The sequence below is a fragment of the Trichosurus vulpecula genome, chromosome 9, assembly GCF_011100635.1.
Source record: "Trichosurus vulpecula isolate mTriVul1 chromosome 9, mTriVul1.pri, whole genome shotgun sequence".
NCBI lineage: Eukaryota > Metazoa > Chordata > Mammalia > Diprotodontia > Phalangeridae > Trichosurus > Trichosurus vulpecula.
In genome coordinates, this window is record NC_050581.1 from 135150573 (window position 1) to 135170098 (window position 19526).

A 19526-nucleotide genomic window follows, 5' to 3' on the forward strand; every position below is an offset into this window, starting at 1 on the left:
TTCTTCCACATTTATGTGACAATTTCTTCCTTGACATTACTCTGTCATCTAGATCATTGTATTTGGATCATTCTTATATTTATTTGTTGGCCCCTGGCTATGTCTCAAAGAGTTCAGAATCTGGATACCAGCCTTCTTTTCATGTATAAATGATTCCATCATACTGGAGAATTACAATGTATACCTTGACATACCCTCAAACTCACTGTTTTGGCTCAATAACCTTCCTACCTCCAATGACATACAAATCCATTCTACTTGAACTATAAATAAGAATGATCAAAGATTCAAGCTCAGCATTACTCAAAAATGTGTTACCTTTATCATCCAGAACTTTGGAATTCCTCTAAATTACTTTATCAATGATCCTTGTATTTCTTACTCTTCCTAATTTCTCCTACATTATGATGTGCCCTTTCCCAATCACAGGGCACTTCATCACTTTCTGCTATATCTACTAAAATTTATAATCACTTTCCTTCATTTATTGTCTTGGCCCCAGTTTTATTGTTATTTCAATTTTGAAAATTTTATTCTGAACTTAAAAAGCAAGCATTTCTGTAACATAATAGGATATTAAAAAAAGATTACACACAAAATTGAAAATCTATTATATATAACTTGTTATTCCTTTTAAAAATATAGCAAAGTTATCATGTACTTTTCTTATTTTTCTTTTTTTTTTCCACTCCTCCTGCCCTAGGGATGTCTACCATTAGATGCAAATAAATGCGTGTGTATGGTGTATGTGTGTGTGCACACATATCCATATATATTATATATATACATGATATATGTATATCCATATATATATATATGTCTGTTTATTAGTTCTTTTTCTGTATGTTAGCTATTTCTATAATATCATGATATTTAGCCTTAAATTGCCTTCCCTTCTAGCATCTCTCTCACCCTTCATCTCTTTTTTTTCCACATGAATGGGATAGGTCTTAACTGTCAAGTGAGGAACCAAAGAGGAGTTTGCAAGCAGAAGTGCTAAGATGGAGCATACAAGTAGGAAGTGCCATGGGAGAGTTAAAATAACCCAGATAAAGAGAGGAGACAAGAACTGAATGGGGCATCTAATTCACCTTTACCTATCATCCTTCACTTGACTTGTGACATCTTAGCCTTGACAACAAATAAATGGAGGTGCCGTGAAGCCATAGGAGACTGGAAGGAAATGAGCAATTATGCTATAAGGAAGAGCCTTGATATAGAGTCCATAAAACCTTCATCCATCACAGTAATTTTTAAACCATAGTCCTTATAATTGGTTTCATTTTAATCCTACATATTGTATTTTATGCATTTAAAACATTATTCTGAGTATTCATAGGTTCCATCAAAAAGACAAAGGAATCTGTGGCACAAAAATAGTTAAAAGTACTGATCCCAGGAATAACCCTACTGGGTATATTAATTAAACTTCAGTTGGGAATTGCGAATTGTTTTCTGCAGTTTTCTTTCTGTTTTCAGGTATGGAATACCAAGAAAAATGAACTGTATCTCTCCTAGATTGTTGGATTTCAGAGTAGCCTGTGTGCTAGTTAGGGAATACATGAGTAAGGAGGAGATTAGCGCGCAGTCTCATGGTAGGTAGTTAATTGTGCGATTTTTTATTAATTTTTATTGGTATTAGCTCTATGAAAGATATGACTAAATATTTTGTGTAATTTTGTAGAAGGCTATTTCCAGTATGCCAAAGTCATGTGACTAGATCTCCCTGATCAGGGGCAAAGGAAGAGGTTATGTTTTTTAGCATGTAGAGATTTAGGGAAACCATATTCTTTAGACCAAGCAGGCTAATGCAGATGCTCATCAAAAGGAAGAGCTGGAGGATATTGGCTTCCCACTTAATTAAAGTTACAGAAAACTAGGCACATCTCTAACATTTTCCCTTATGACAATGGAATGCAAAATTTTCTGAGGAAACATTGAACTTGCTCAGAAACCGATAGCTCTTAACAAGGACCAGAATAATGGTTAGCAAAGACGACTGGTGTTTAATACCTGTTTTCCAATCATTGCTCATGCCTTGCTGAACTCCAGTCCTGGGCTATCCATACCATCTGTCTTCAATCAATTAATTACTTATGGAGCATTTAATATATGAAAGTAATCAGACTATTTACTAAAAATAAAAAGACAGAAACAAAACATTCCCTGCTTTAAGTTGGGAATTTGGTTGAAACATAGAATCTCTGAGAGTAATCTTTAATAATCCTGAAAAGGAAGATTGGAGTCAGATTGTGAAGGATTTTACATGCTGGGTTTAAGAGTTTATTTTATCTCTTAGAGGCCAGAAGCGGCCTCTAAGGAGAATAGGGAAGTGAATTGGCCACATTGAACCGAAGATATATCACTTTGCCAACAGTTTGGAGGGCAGATTGTCAAGGGGAGAAACCTGAGGCATGGAAAACAATCAGGAGATTGGCAATAGATTAGGTTTGTGTTGGTGAAGACTTAAACTAAAGTGAGTGGAGAACAGATTGTCAAGGGGAGAGAATTGAGGCACAGAAAATAATCAGAAGGATATGGCAGTAGTTTAGGTTAGAGTAGATGAAATCCTAAAATATGTTGGTGATTATGTGAAAATCAAAGTCAACTGCAAGTCATGTCAATATTTCCCTGATGTCATGGTCCTCTTCAAAAACAAAGGACAAATATAACCTGTTAGTAGACCAAGCTTCCTGAAAGGGCACCTAGCTAGTTACGCATCTCAGCTTATCCTCTCCTTTTCCCTCTCCTTCTTCTCTCCAAAGGAAGATAAATTTTGATGGCCATAAACGGCCCACCTAATTTGGGGGGCTAGATCACTTTCTTTCTTTCTTTCTTTCTTTCTTTCTTTCTTTCTTTCTTTCTCTTCCTTCCTTCCTTCATTTCTCTTTCTTTCTTTCTTTCTTTCTTTCTTTCTTTCTTTCTTTCTTTCTCTTCCTTCCTTCCTTCCTTCCTTTATTTCTCTTTCTTTCTTTCTTTCCTTCCAAACCCAAAGGACTCTTTCCTTCCTTCCTTCCTTCCTTCCTTCTTTCCACCTTCATCCCACTTCACTCTGAAGCTCATAGATTGTACTATGATAGGTCTCTACCCATGCTCCTCTTAATGGATTTATTTTGGGCCCTCCTGCCTTAGAGTGAATGTCAATTGTCACTGTTTCTCTTTGGAACAGCAACCCTGAAGGTCTTCCCCTCCTAGCTTGATTTTTTTCCTCTTTTTTTTCTAATTAAAGAGGCCATCCCTTGACTCACTTTTTAAAGAGGCCTGTTCATTAAATGGGCATTGCTTCACGCTAAGTGGGTATATGAAAAGGACTGAGCCTAAAAGGGCCAGGGTCTCCCATTGCATCCTGGGTCATCTCCAGTCATTCTGATGAATATCTGGTCACCGGATACAGATGGCTCTGGAAGAGAAAGTGAGTTTGGTGGGTGACCTTGCACAGCCTTCCCTCACTGAAATCAAAGTCAACTGCAAGTCATGTCATTATTTCTCTGATGTCATGGTCCTCCTCAAAAATGAAGTAAAAACACAGAGAGAAGAGATAGGTATGATAGAAATTTGCGGAGGTAGAATCAATAAGATTTGGTAATCAACTGGAAAAGGGAAAGGGGTAACACAGGATATAGATCAAAAGCTTTATTGGAAATTTTGAGTGATTTTCCTGAAGAAATCTTTGTATGTAATCATTAGTATCACAAAGGTTTTAGGTGATTGAATAAGCTCCATGGCCATATACTATAAAATACTTTTCTTGGTTCCCCCAACTCCCCACATTGTGATGCCACTTCTAAGGCTATATTCCATCTCTACATTTATTTTATAAAGACTGATTTATATAAGTGGTTTTCCCCATTGAAACATGAAATGAAAAAAAAATCACTTTTTGAGGCTAGGGAGTGTTTGTTCTTATTTTTTTTTCAAATTTTTTCTATCAGTCTCAGACGCATAGAAATTGTGTAATAGATATTTTTTCATTAATCATATTGAATGATACATATTTTTATCTCAAGGACTTCAGATGGTTATTATCTACTGAATAAAAATAGACTAATCGTGCTTGTTTTTGACACTCTAAAAAAAAGAATTAGAAGAGTATTTTTAACCCATTTTTCCAGGTTGTTGTGGTATACTTGAGCACAGGTATGTCCAGAAGGTTTTTGTTTTTGTGTTAAGCTGAATCTACACAATCCCAATGCATTACAATGGCAACTGACAAGATGCCATCAACTCTCCTATTTGTTAATCACCAATCAATCAAAGAAGAACACCTTCATTGTTGTGCTGGCCTTTCAGGCTTTTCTGACTCTTTCTGAGCAATTTAGAGTGGGTTTTTTGTGGTTTTTTTTTTTGGCAAACATACTTGAGTGTTTTGACATTTCCTTCTCCAGCTAATTTTAAAGATGAGTAAACTGCAGCAAACAGGGTTAAGTAACTTGCTCTGGGTCATACAGTTAGTAAATGCCTGAGGCTGAATTTAATAGGATATGATACTAGGTAATTTTAGCAGGGAAGACAATTAAAGTGGAAAGGTCTTTAGCAGAAGGTAGCATCTGAATTAAGTCTTGAAGCAAGTCAATAGTAAGTGAAGATTAGTATGAAAAATATTTCAGAGCCATAAAAACACATGGAGATAGGAGAAGGGTTTCTTATGCAGGATCCACAACAGATGTCTGAAATTTCTGCAAAGACTAAAATATTGTTTCAGAATTAGTCATTTTGTGATTGATAAGAAAAGCAAACAACATCTTTAAAGATAATGCTAATTTTCTACTATATAGGAGATACTGCATAGCAATGAGATTTATTCTTTCCAAAGCTGCCATTTTAGTTTTTTGCAAAGTTGGATTAGGCTTAAGGTCATAATTTTGAAGTTACTACCTGTCCACAGGAAGACAGAATCATATGTTTGCTATATCATTTGTTTTGTCAAGACAAATATGCAGGAGAGATAATAATACAATATTTAAATAATTTTCTGTGGATTGAACTGAAATGGGATAATCACACTGTGTCAAAAAACCACCACAAAGAAACACAGGCATATTTTAAATAAAGAAAACAACTCTAGCAGTCAGGTAGACATGATAAACAGCAACGAGAAAAGGCAGACCCATAGATTTAAACTTGGAACATACCTTAGAGTTAGGATAGTCCATGTTGAAAAAAATATCCCTAGAAGTTGAAGAGCATGACTGTCAATAGATTGAGATCACTTGAATGCATTTTAGTTTATAAGGAATAACATTGAAAATCTAGAGGTTGCATTCAATAGAATATGGCTTTTAGACAGGGCAGGCATCTTAGAGAAATATTACTTTTTGACTTTAGGATTCCCATTGTCTAGCACAGTGCCTTATCCAGAGTGGGAGTTCTGATGCAGGGTAATTAGACTTTCCTCCTAAAGGTGGAGATATGCAGATCTAGATGTGTAGAGGCACTGATATATATATATATATCTCCATGAATTCAAACCCTGACTTCAATAGAATTGTTAAAATCACTTTGTTTAATCTTTTCAGACCTATTCAAGAGACTCCAAATCTCTTTGTCTATCTCAATATAATAGAATTATCAGAAGAGCTGGTAGCCAAGTTATGTTTGTAAAGCCCACATTTTAGTAATAGCTGTTAATACATGTCCTTCCCCCTGCCCCCTGCCCCAGGACATCTGTTGATTGATGTGAAATAGGGCTACACATGAGCTATTGAATCCTTCCAGTATGAATAAAGATGTCTACATCATTTGTACATTAGTATTATGGTAATTAGGGTAGGATTTTTTTGTTTTCTCTTTTAGAATGCTGAGATAATCAAGTACCTTTGATGAGTCTTGCCTTTCAAATGTAATGACAAGCAAAGTGGACTTTTTGTTGTCTTTTGTTTCTTTGATTGAACCAAGAGTCTTTGACCTGCTTAAGAAACAAGAAAGCCTAGTTCACATGGTTTTGAGTCCCGTAGTTATGACACCCTTTGACCCTGAGAAGGGTATATACAAACTCAGAGGTTAGCGTTTTGCTTTTGGGACTCTCACTCATTGGATGAGTGTGTTGCGATTTGACCGGATGAGACTCTGGGTAGCTGTTGTTAAGAGCCCCCTGGCTTTGAAAATCCAGATGTTGGTGCTTCTTTTTGGCTAACTATGTGTGTGATGTTTGACCAGACAAAGCCTGTCTGTTGATCTGTTTGTAATTTCTGTTTGTATTTGTCCTGAAGTTCAGGGTGCTGACTTTTTCTCATGAACTAAGTGAATGATATATGTATGTTTGATTAAACTGAGATTGTTAACTCCTTAAAGTTGCTTTCCTTGGAAAAGCAGATCAAAGAACCTCTGCTAGCAGCCCTCCTGTGTGCTGGTGTTATGGCCTTACACAGACACAGTAGTGGCCAGCAGCATTGTTGTTACAATTAGTCAACAAATCTTTACTGAGAGTAACTATGTAGGTTTTGTTTACATGCCTTGATATCCTCAGCTTCATTAATAAATGATTTCTTATAGTGAAGTCCATTTTGGCTATACCACTCCTCTTTCCCCCCAAAGTACAGAACTTGTATAAGGATATGCACAGTAAACTGTTTTATTTGACCTAAAACCCTGTTCTTTTAATTAGTCAACATTAGGTCAAATTATCAGAATCACTTTTCACTTTATTCCTTTATAACTAACTTTTATACATAAGCAGTCTCAAATCACAGCTAGCACCAGTCTGTCCCTATATTACCAATGACAGCAAGAGAATCACTCAAAATGGATGGCATTCTCAAATGGGGAAAAAAAGTCTGCACATGGAAACACAGTTGAAAAAATTGCTGAAAAGCTATGTTATCTTTAAATGTGATGGATGATTATATGAAGAGAGAGACAGAGGACTTAAATGAATATTTAGAAACTAATGAGTGAACTTACCTGAAACAGATTGAGTTTAAGTGGATAGCATCAGTTGCTACTCCCAGTTCGTTGCTTTGGTGTTTCCTCATCTTCATTGACCAGAGAAGTATAAATTTATTTCTCTTATCCAGTTTTTTATGCAGCCATTTTTCACATGTCAATTTTTTTTATAGATAGGTCTACCCACATGTCAAAGATGAACATAATGGGCATACCCACAGATACTTGATATGCTTTCCAGTGACAGGAAAGTATTTGGATTTAGTGATTTCTTTTTGCTTCAAATCCCAGTACTGCAGAATCTTTCAGTGTGTACTACATCATGGGGACAGCAGGATTTCAGTTTGAGTATATATCAATAAATTTAGCCCATTACTATTATACAGTCCAGATCTATCCTAATATATTTTTTTTTATTCTCAATGTTCAAAACTGAAGATCAAAGTGTTAAATACATGTGATCCCATCAATTCTCCCTGACAGGTGTCATCCTTACCCTGATAAGACAACACATTTATCAAGAATACTGGATATGTCTTTTCTTGAATTAAGGTCACAGGACAGTAGATCTAGAGCCATATAACCATATAGCCCAAACCTCTCATTTTACAGATGAAGAAACTAAGGCCAATGGAAGATAAGTAGCTTGTCCAAATTCACACAGGCAGTAGTCCTAGAGATGAAATTTTACCTCAGGTTTCTCTCCTTGAAGAATGAATTTTCATCTTGGTGGGCCACACACCTTATTGTCTTTGGTAATGAATTAAGAACAAGCTCAGAAGCAACCATTTAGAGATACCCATCACTGCATAGTAGATTGGGGCTGGCCTCCAAGTAAATAAAAGTCCTGCTTTCAAGTGTCTCCTCTGACAGCCCTGAAATTCCTACCAGGTTAAGATATGCCACCTCAGTCCTTTAGGCAATGCTCTATAACAGTAGATTTTGAATTATTTCTATTCTATTTCAGCGGAGGAAATTTCTACCACATCAGCAATTCCCCCTGTAGTTGAAACTACAGTCATTGACCATTCTTCTCCTAAGACGACAAGAAAAGCCAGGTTTCCAGATAGTCACATCCTAACTAGACAGAAAATATTCATGAGAACATTTTGACATTTAAAATAATGGCAAAAACATACTCTGTAGCTTATTCTCCTTTTTGAAAAAAAAATTGTAAAGTATTATTGTTGTCTTTATCTTTTATATGAGAAAACCTGAAATACACTCTCCTCAGCTGAATTGAGTCTTACCTTATAACAAAGAAAATAGTTAAGCAAGACCGACTTTCACATAGACTTTGTCCAACTGCATATACAACATTCAATACCTGGGAGGCTGACTAACTCATTCTCTAATAAGAAAGAGTACAGAAGTATGTTCTGACATGTTATTTTCATGACCAAGACCAGTCATCATGCTTAAAATCAGGGTTCTGATACCTTTTAGTTTTGTTTGTTTTTGTTTTTTGTCATGATTATAAATCATTCTGTGTATGGTTCCATATAAGGCTTCCCAAATTTTTGGTATTCTTGAGAGAATTCTTCAAATTTTCTCGAAGCTATATGGTTAAAAGCAGTAGCTAGAGCACTGGACCTTAAATCAGGTAGATGAGTTCAAATCTGGCCTAAGACATTTATTAACTGTGAAACCCTTTGCAAGTCATCCTCTGTCTTTCTGAGTTTCCTCAGCTGTAAAACAGAGAGAATAAATAATTAAGGCTTATAAGTAACAAAGTGAGATAACATTTATAAAATAGTTTGGTTTATAAAATGGTTTAAAGCTTGAAAAGCCATAGAGATGTAAGTGAATATAATGGTGATGTTATTCTTATTTCTCCTATTACATTCAAATACTGAAATTTGTTTAGCCATTTCTAATCTTTAAGCACCCCTTTTGTTTCCATTTGTTTCCTAGGACAAAAAAAGTACTGCTATGAATATCATTATCTATAGTACTTTTATGTTGTTTCTTATCTCCATAGATTATATGACTAGTAATGAGATGAATGAGTGAAAGGGCATGAACAGTTTAGCACATTTATCATATTATCCCAAATTGTTTTTTAGAATAGTTGGACCTATTCACAACTACATGAGGAGGATCTTAGTGTGCCCTGCTTCTCATAGTTCCTCCCACATTGACTATTACCTTCTTTTATTATCTTTGCCATTTTTTTTGTCTCAGGTACTTGGGTAAATTTCCTCTGTACATTTAACTCTCCTTGGTTGTTAGCTGTTATAGCCTTACTTAACATTTTGGCTACGTTGTCCCAACATGAATTTCATAACTCATGCAAATGTCATCATCTACTATCCTCCTCTAGGATTTTAAAAAAAATGACAGACACAGCTGAAATAGGTATTAGAGATCCTTTAGACTAAAATCCTCATTTTAGAGTTGAGGTAATTTTAGGTAAGAGAGGTTAATATGCTTAAGGTCATACAGATTGTGAGTGACATAGGCAAGATTTAAATCAACATCTTCCAGATACAAACCCGATATTCTTTCCACAGTTGTACACTACCTGTGACCATGAGCAGCTTACCTTTTTAACTGGTGGATGATATTCTTTCGGATAGATGCAGGTTTCTAATTTCACTTGGATGCTTCAATATTAAGGTCATCTATTAAATGGAACGTACCATTTCTTTTTCTATGGAGAAAAATACCTAATAGCGTAACAATAGAGAAAACTGTGAATTTAATTAAATTTTACTAATCAAATGTTTTAAGCCCTTATTCTACACTCTTAATGATGTATTGGGGATTCAAAGGTTCAAAGTTAAAAAACGACATAGTCTTTGACTTCAAGAAGTTGAGAGATTAGGAAAATTGAGGGGACCTGAAAAAAAACCCTATGCTGGAAACAATGATTTTCCTAGAGGAAAACATTTCCCCTTTTCATGACAGATAAATTTAATTGGGAAAAAAGATGGAACTGTTGTCAAGATACATATGGTTTAAAGTATATCCTCCCTTTAATGCTTACTATGAACAGTGTGACTTGGGGCAAGTCCTTTAATATGTGCCTAAATTCATCATCTGTAAAACAGAATTAGGCTAGAACAGAGACATGCTGGTAAATATTTACCAACCAGCTCCCTGAAAATTCAAGATATATTTTTTAATATTTAATCAATATTAATATTTTCTCCATCTTTTTCTTAAGTTCACAGGTGATAGACTAATGGAGCCTCAGGTGGGCAAAACTCAAATGTAGTGCAAAACAGATTAAAATGGAATTAGCAAATGGCTAAAAAAATAAATTTTCCAAATAATACAACATAGATAATGATAATTTGTGATTGTACATTAATATGGCTTGCATAGACCTTTTCAATTTGATGACACTGTTCTAGACAATCAACAAAACAATAAATCAAGCCCTGATTTGTAGCTTCCTGATTTCCAAACTATAAATGTTCATACTGAAAATTTAACAATCAGCTCCCAAAGAGCTGGTTCTGCCCTACACAACCTATAAGATTCCTTGATTTCAGAGTACTGTTGAAAACATCCACCATAGTTTAAATTCACCTATCCCTTTATTGTTCTATCTATATAAATGATACTTCTCTTAAATTCGATCATTATGGTACATTTTATATATACTTCTAAGGAGTTGAATACAAAAGTATTCTCCCTTTCTTAGCCACCTTCCATTAAAAATGACTTTATTATTTATTCATTTTTAACATTAAATTTATTTAAAAATTGAGTTCTCAATTCTCTCTATCTTACCTGTCCCCTATCCATTGAGAAGGCAAGAAATGTGGCATCAATTAACATATAAAATTGTTCAAAACATATTTCCATATTAGCCATGTTGTAAAAAAAAGTCACCTTCCATTTTAAAATTTGTTGGTTCTTTGTCAGTTTATAGCCTTTCAACTGTCATAATGGACTAAAAATGCATTATCTCTTTAGCCGTTCACCATGAAATTGAGTTGGACTAGAGAGCAAAGACATTCTCAAAATTATGAAATATAAATTGAAAAATATAACCTACTTTTTAATCTGTCCACATAGTTTCAAAGAGAACAAAAAGTAGTATTAACTGGCATGAAATATATACACACACTGGCTTATTTTCATAATGTGGTGATGTTCCAATCAGAAATACCTATTAGGAAGGCATGCTGAGTGCACCAAACTGTGTTGTATATTATAGAATCATTGTGACTCTCCAAGTGTCCATAATTGGTATATGGTAATCTTGCATGAGGGAAAACAAAAAAAAAAACAAAAAATATATCATCAGGACCCTGAAGGATATTAATGTGTAGAGTCAATAAACATAGAGATTACACCATATCAATTACAAAACATAACATGAAAACCAAAGGTCAGATAAAGTCCTAAGCAAAGAGTTGATTTGTTTCTAAAGGAAGAAAGCATTTAGACATGGATTTGCAAACCATAAGATAAATTCTTCAGGTATCTTTCATGTGTAGCATTAAGTGTATACATAATTATGTGATGTCCTTGTTGGGGGAGAAATTTTATATGCCAAATTCTAAAATGTAATCCAACTCCGTATTTATGGAACACCATCTATGTTTACGGGGCTGTGCAAATAAAAACAAAAATAACTTTGTTTTATGAAAGTGATCTTTCCTTCTCACATTTCCAATAGAAATGTGAATATATTTCTGTTTATCATTTGTCTCATTCTTCCTTTTATCATTTATTTGTGTACATGACTCCTTCTCTCCAACAGATCAGAAGTTCCTTCCTTCTAAGCTTAGACTATATACCAAATCTATCTCTATATCCTCAAGGCCTTGGCCAGTACCTTACACAGAATAAGTGCTTAGTAAATGTGTGTTCAACTGAAATGATTTTGTTGAATGTATTATTCTTCAGAAAATAGTTTTATTTTAATAGTAATTTTCCCCTCCCACTTAAGTTTCCCTTCCCCCAATATGAGGAGAAGTGCCAGATTTATGCTCAGACAAGGCAGCATACGAATCATTGTCATGTGATAGTGGCAGGAATATGTAAAAAGAGAATCCAATGGCTCTGCTTGCTTTACCTAGATTTCTGTTCATACCCCTAGCTTCTTTTTACATGTAAATCTGAAAGCATGATAGGAGGTAGGGAAGTGACTTGTGTATTTTATCTAGCAACAATGAATTTCCTTTGAAAGTAAATTTTGTTTTTATTTTGTGAGGGGAGTGATTGTGGGAAGGGATTCACAATCAGAGATTTAAGAGAAATTCCACATTTTCTAACCATTACTGGGAAAAAAAAATTGTGGGAACAAGTGTGTTGAATTGGCACCATGATAAAGCTAATCAGAAGACTTTGGAAACTTCTATTATCAATTATTAGTCGCCTGACTGGGTAAGTTGACTAATGGCACTTAGTTGTACAGGTATAGAGCAACAGCTTATAATTGTTAAAGAAAAGATTTCCAACCTGTTGACATAGTAGTAGATAGTAGCATTCAAGTATGAAGAGTCTGAATGGTTTTGTCCAGAAGATGTCACACAGGCATAAGTGGAATGTTTATGAAATTTGTAGAAAACACAAAGCTGGTTGGAATAGCTATCACCTTTGATGACAGACTGGGGATCCAATAGGATCTTCACAGGCATAAACATTGAGCAATCTTATAAGAAAAAATAAAAACTCTAATGTTCATGAATGTAAAAATCTTAGAGTTTGGTTACAAATAAATAACTTCAATATGGGAAAGCTGTGATTAGGAAGATTTTATCTGCAAAATATCTAGGGGTTTAGTGGATAGTAAAATCAGGGTCAGTAGTATTACATAATAACTCTCACCTTCTCCCCCCCAAAAAAAAAACAAAACCTTAATGCAGCCTTGGGCTACATTGAAAGGAGCAATTCCTGAGAAAAAGGTAATAAATCATTTCTCTGTCTTTAGCTCTAGTTAGAACCTCACCTGGAAAATCATGCTCACTCCTTAGTGCCAAAGATTAGGAGCAAAAAAATATTGTTAAATTGTAGAGCAAGGAAGAGGTTCATAAGACTGGTAAAATGACTTGAACATATTTTGAAGGACATGGAAATGTTGAGTTTTGACATGAGAGGACTCAGGTAAAACATGCTGTCTTTGGGTATTTGATGTGATGTTATATAAAATAGGAATCAGCATTTTTTTTCTTTGGCAAAAGAAGAAGAGATTATGATCAATATGTTGCGAAGGAACAAATTTAAGTTTGGCAGGAAGAAAATCCTCACCAATATGCAAATTGGTTCGTTGGTTACTTGGTTGGTTGTTGTCCTTCTCCAAGTGGACCAAAATGACATCACTATGCTAGAGTCAAGTTTCCATGTATCTGACTGTGGCTGATCAGACCAATATGAGCTTGGAATGCTCTACCACAAGTCAGGCACAAATAGTTCATGTGAACATTTGGGGTGGATTCTCTTAATTTTTGCATCCTGTGTTTCCTTTGAGCTGTTTCAATTCCATTTTGCTCATAGAGCACTATACCTTCTCTGATCTGGGCATGCTATGCTGAGCAGTCCTGTGCCAGTGTCTCCCATGTCACACAATCAACTCCAAATTTATTGAGAGAGACCTTGAGAGTGTTCTTGTATCAGTTCTTCTGATCACCATGTGAACACTTGGCCTATGTGAGTTCTCCATTTTGACAAGTGTATATTTTGCATTCAAACAACATGGCCAGCCCATCGGAGTTGTACTCTCTGAAGCAGAGTTTGAATGCTTGGCATTTTAGTTTGAGTAAGGACCTCAGTGTCTGGTACCTTATCCTGCCAGGTGATCTTCAGAATCTTCTTAAGACAATTCAGATCGAAGCAACTCAGTTTCCTGGCACAGAGCTTGTAGACTGTCCAGGTTTCACAGGCATACAACAATGAAGTCAGCACAATGGCTCTGTAGACCTTCAATTTGGTAATCAGTCTAATACCTCTTTTCTCCCATACTTTCCTCCAGAGCCTCCCAAACATTTATCTAGCTCTGGCAATGTGTGTGTCAAACTCATTATTAATGTGTACATCACTGGAAAATACATTACCAAGCTAAGTGAACTTTATAATGAAGTAGAATGGACTACTTCAGAAGATTTTAGATTCTTCTCTCCATGGAGGTCTTCAAGAAAAATCTGAATTATACTTTGTTAGGGATTCTTTTTAGAGTACTGAAATCCTTTTTTCAATTGTAAAATGTTGTGGTATTATAAAAGAGAACAGTTGGGATAATGGGACTAGTGGTGGCACTCACAAGAAATGTCACAATGGAGGGTAGAGAGTAGAGAATTAGTACCTAACTCTGTACCTAGAAGAAAGGAGCAGAGGCCATGGTTGTGACAAAATGAGAGGACACAGGAAACTCTATAGCATATGAGATGTGAGTTGTCCAGGCCCATGGACCACTGGCTACCAGCAATGACCTACTTTTTATCTGTCCACATAGTTTCAAAGAGAACAAAAAGTAGTATTAACTGGCATGAAATATATACACACACTGGCCTTCCACAAGTATTCTTAAGTCATGTGTGTTCTTTGCATGTGGGCCCTTTTCCATTGGTGATATGGTAGCCTATATGAAAGTATAGCTTATGTATGCATGCGCTAATCTGTTTTTGTCACTTAATTTAAAATGCTGGATGATCCTGTGTCTTTCATCTTGAAGTATTGGCTACTCTGGTTGGCTGCTCAAAGCACATACTCCAGTGGAGACTGATGAATAATGAATGTAGTTTACTGAGTTCTGTTAGAAAGAGTACCTCAAAACCCTGGAAGGGTTCAAAATTCCACATAAGAATGATATGCCAGACTATAAATCTTAAAGATTTGTTTAGGAATATCTGTCTTGGATGTCTCAGAATTCCAGGAATTCCTTGAAAATTTCTTCACCTAATATATATATTTCCTTCTTAGGCTATGATTTCAGAGCATGATTTTCCATTGTGCATTCTACAGAATAGGTAAATGTGTACATTGTAGTTATAGCATTGTAGGATGTCAAAGAATCATTGATATATTGCTGGGGTTTTTTGTTTTGATAAGAATTGGGGCAAATGGCATTGTGGTTATTCAGCCATTGGAAAATTGCTGAAGAATAGTGTAACTGGATCCTCACCAAGGACTGCTGGTTTGGGGGACATACAATAACTATAACAGTGACACTGGGCAGACCATGGCCCATAGGAATAATAATTTAAAATAATTTAAGTACAGGCTACAGCATATAGGAATCACATACATGTGCACATGCATGCGCACATGTGTTTGTTGTATAAATGGTCTGATGCAGTGGTGCATCACAGCATCTCTGAAGAGATGATTGTGAAACTTATTGACAATTATTTTTTGAACTTTTTACTATAGACCAGGAAGCTTAAAGATGGTATTGTCAACAAAGAATGGACTACACATAACATGAAATGTCTACTAGTGGAAGCAGAGCTACCAGCATCTTCTTGCTTAGAAGTACCAAAAACGTCATCAGCTAATGATTTAATAATTCATAAGAGGTAATCAAACTACCTGAAGAGCCCATTATCTTCAGATCAAAACTCTCTGCAAAGCTAGTTTATCATCCAAAGAACATTTTATAATGGAGTCCCATTATGGAAAGCTACCACATTCCATAAGGAGCATCCCTGTCTATAGAAAAGGGAAGTCTACTGAGTTAAGACGTGCTGTTCTAGGCATGCATCAGTGATAAGTCAGATTCAAATGAGATTATCATTTCTGTTGTCCTGGACATTATGTCTTCTTTATGCACAGTGGGAACTAGTCAAAATGGAGTTTGCCACTGACTTTTTTCTCACTAACAAAATCTTAACTAAAGTAATTATATAATATTTTTTTCTAATGATGAATTTACCATTACCGAGTATAGAGAGTAATGCTTTAATTTTCATTTTTATAAAACAGTGGTTATCAGATGCTACTATATTATTCTAAGGCTTGGGATATTTCTATTTCGTTACTTTTAGGGGAAGTTTTTCTTGTTTTTAGTAATCATAGATTACCATCACTGACTTATTTAGCTTGAGAGCTATTGTACCTAATAATAACTTGCATTTATAATACTGCTTCAAGGTTTGCAAAGTGGTATGTAGATTTTATTTCATTTTATCCTCCTAACATCACTATGAGGTAGGGACTAATAATATCCCCATTTTAAAGATGAGGAAACTGAGGCACCCAGATTGAGGAAATTGCCCAGAGATAAAATTAGTATCTTTCTGAGTCTGAATTTGAACTCTGGTTTTCCTGAATCCATTTCTAATCAGTGTGTCACTTACTTCCCCTGAGGTCCTTTGCCCCTTTGGTATACTTAACTCTTTTGCATATAGATTTTCTCCTGGAATTTGCCTTTGGATATTCTTAGCCATTTAAGAGGATGCTATACATGCTACATACAATATAAATTTTGAACTGTGCCAAGTGGTGATGGCATGCACATTGAGATTTTATAAGAATTATCTACTAGTATTTATTCTATCACAACTATATGAAACAATGAGATGGAAAATATTCAACAGAAAAAGGATCATCTGGCAATGTTTTAAAGTACATATAAATAAACATGGGCTCACCAAAGCACCAATCAAGGCAGTTAAGAAATAACTTTATAATTTGCCTAGGAACTATGCTTCTCCACCTTATAATACGTAGAATTATTTTTTATTTGAGCAGAAGTAATCATTTAACTACTTGCTATGATGTTCTTAATGTTATTCAATATCCTTCAGAGTGAGTTTCACTTGTAGGACTCATACACCCTTCTGAACAGGTGGTTTAACTAACCAGGAAGTTGCCAGGTAGTTTTCTACAGTAGAAAGAGGGGTGGATTTGAAATATAAAGGAACTGAGTTTGAATTCTGACACTGCTTCTAGCAGTGACCTTTAAGAAGTCACATAACCACCCTAGGTCTCAATTTCCTCATCTGTAAAATAAAGGGAAGTGTATACTATATGATATCTGATGTTAGTTCTACCTCAAGGCCTTTGATCCTATAAATAACCAAAGGAATGGACAAAATAAGCCATCATGCAGGGGTTGAAGATGCCTATTTGTCTCAAATTGTTGCTATCTCATAATTACTCATTTGATATTCACTTTTTCAAGGAGAGTAGCAAAGCATCAGTTGCTATTTATAAAGCACTTTATAGGTAACACATAGTAAAGCAAATTTTTAAATGGACATACAGAACACTTTCCTTATAACAATCCTGCAAAGTAGGGAATATGAATGAATCACCATTGAAAGAAAACTCAACTGAAGCTTAGAGAATTTAAGTATCTTATCTATAGTCACCTGGATTTAAATCTCAATCAATTTGGGTTTTTAGAATTTTACATGTAGTAATTGAAAATATTCATTTTACCAAATGATAGCCATTACTTTTGTTTTAACTATGTCATATTAATGTAAAAATTCCCAACATTTTAGTAGCTATAGACATCAGGTTTAAAGTGTCTCACTTGAAACATTTGGGTCTCAATTTTCTCACCTGGAAAATGAAAGACTTAGTCAAAATGATCCCTAATTTCCCTTTAAACATTAATATTCTCTTTCCTCCTGTTTCCTCTTATTTAATAATTTCACAGATGCTTCCTTTTTTACATATGCAAGATAGATATCCAGAAGGTTGTGTTGACCTGAAAAAAAATAAATCATGGTATACTCTGAACTTTTCAAATTTGTCAAATCAGATAAAGAACTGCATCCAATAGAGGCAATAGGAAAATTAGAGTAAGGTCTCCTAACTAGTGTTCTCTTCTCTCCTGCCTTCATGCTGTAAACACACAGCTATGTTTTCATAGAAGGGAAATATGTAAAATCCTAACCAGAAATGCCTTCCCCTAGCCAGGGGGGGGTGTCCGTGAGGTAGATAGGGGAACAATAAAAGGATCATGGAGGGTATCAGCAGCAGTGGCACAGAGAATTGTCCCTATGATGGGAAAATTGGGAATGATGGGGACAGGGAGTTCCCATTCCCAAATGTTTAGAGATGGGGATGGTGAGGCCCTATTCCCCTTGAATTTTGCCACTATGACTTAGCTGCTCTTTCACCTTGGAACCTCTCTCCCTCCATTATGTTGAGCCCATTATCCCATTGGTGAATTCCTTCAGGGGTCTCTACAGATAGGCCCGAGGAGGCTATGCTTCATTCTCCTCTTAGCTATGCTTCTGACTCTCTGGATATAGATATCCTATATCCCTTACTTTTCAGCTTTCTTTTATGTAAATTTCTTTAGTACTAGGAGTGTCTTTTTTATTGTGTTTGTATCCTCAGTCCATAGCATAGTGCCTGATTAGTCCTTAATAAATTCTCATGTCAGATTGGCTAAAATAACAAATCAGGAGAATGATAAATGCTGGAAAGGATGTGGGGAAATTGGAACATTGTTGCATTGCTGGTGGAGTTGCGAGCTGATCCAGCCATTTTGGAGGGCGGTGTGGAACTATGCCCAAAGGGCTATAGAAATGTTCATACCCTTTGACCCAGTAATACCACTTCTAGGGTTGTATCCCAAAGAAATCACGCAAGCGGGAAAAGGACCCATATGTACAAGAATATTTATAGCAGCTCTCTTTGTGGTAGCCAAGAATTGGAAAGCAAAGGGATGCCCATCAATTGGGGAATGGCTGAACAAGCTGTGGTATATGAAGGTGATGGAATACTATTGTGCCATAAGAAATGGGGATGATGCAGACTTCATAACAACCTGGAAAAACCTACACGACATAATGCTGAGTGAGCGGAGCAGAGCCAGGAGAACGTTGTGCACAGCCACAGATATGTGGATTCCGTGAGGACCAACCCTGACATACTGCGCTTCTCTCAGCAACCTAAAGGGGCAAGGACAACTCCAGGGGACTCACGATGGAGAATGCTATCTTCATTCAGAGAAAGAACTGCGAAGTTTGAATACAGACTGAGGCACACTACTACATGCTCGCCTTTTCTGCTTCTCTTTTGTTTTTGGTTTTGGGTTTTTTTTTTTTGTTTTTTTTTTTGGTTCTGTTTCTTCTTTCTCATGATTCATTCCATTGGTCAAAATTCTTCTCCACGACTTGACTAGAGCATAAATTAATTCAATGCGAAGTTATACATGACAGTTATATGAGACTTCATGCCGTCTTGGGGAGGGAGGGGGGAGGGAGGGGAGAAAAACTGGAACTCAAAACTATGTAGAACCGTGTGTGGTAAACTAAAAATAAATTAAAAAAAAATAAAAAAAAATAAATTCTCATGACCTTAATGATTAACTCCCCCAACAGAGAGGCTCCATGATACTAGAATCCTAAGGTTGGGACCAAATGAAAGAATCTAGCTGTTTTTCATAATAAGGAACAGGAACACTGGAGTTGGGACAAGGTAAGGCAGTAGGCACTGACCTGATGGCCCCATTCTAGTTACAGTTCTGCCTTTATTACTGAAACTATAAAAAAGGGAAATAAGAAAGAGAAGGGCATTGAAGGGCCCAGGTTTTTCGTAGAAAGTTTATTTAATAAATGAACACATTCGCATGGTCCTTTGGAAGAAACTATGCATCAAATTTTGTCATATTTTATTTGAAATGAAGGTACGAGAGTGTAATACCCTCAAGTGGTGAATATTAAGCAAGTGAATGAAGAAGGGCAGAGAATAATAAAGACAATTTGTATTCTCACTGTGCCTCT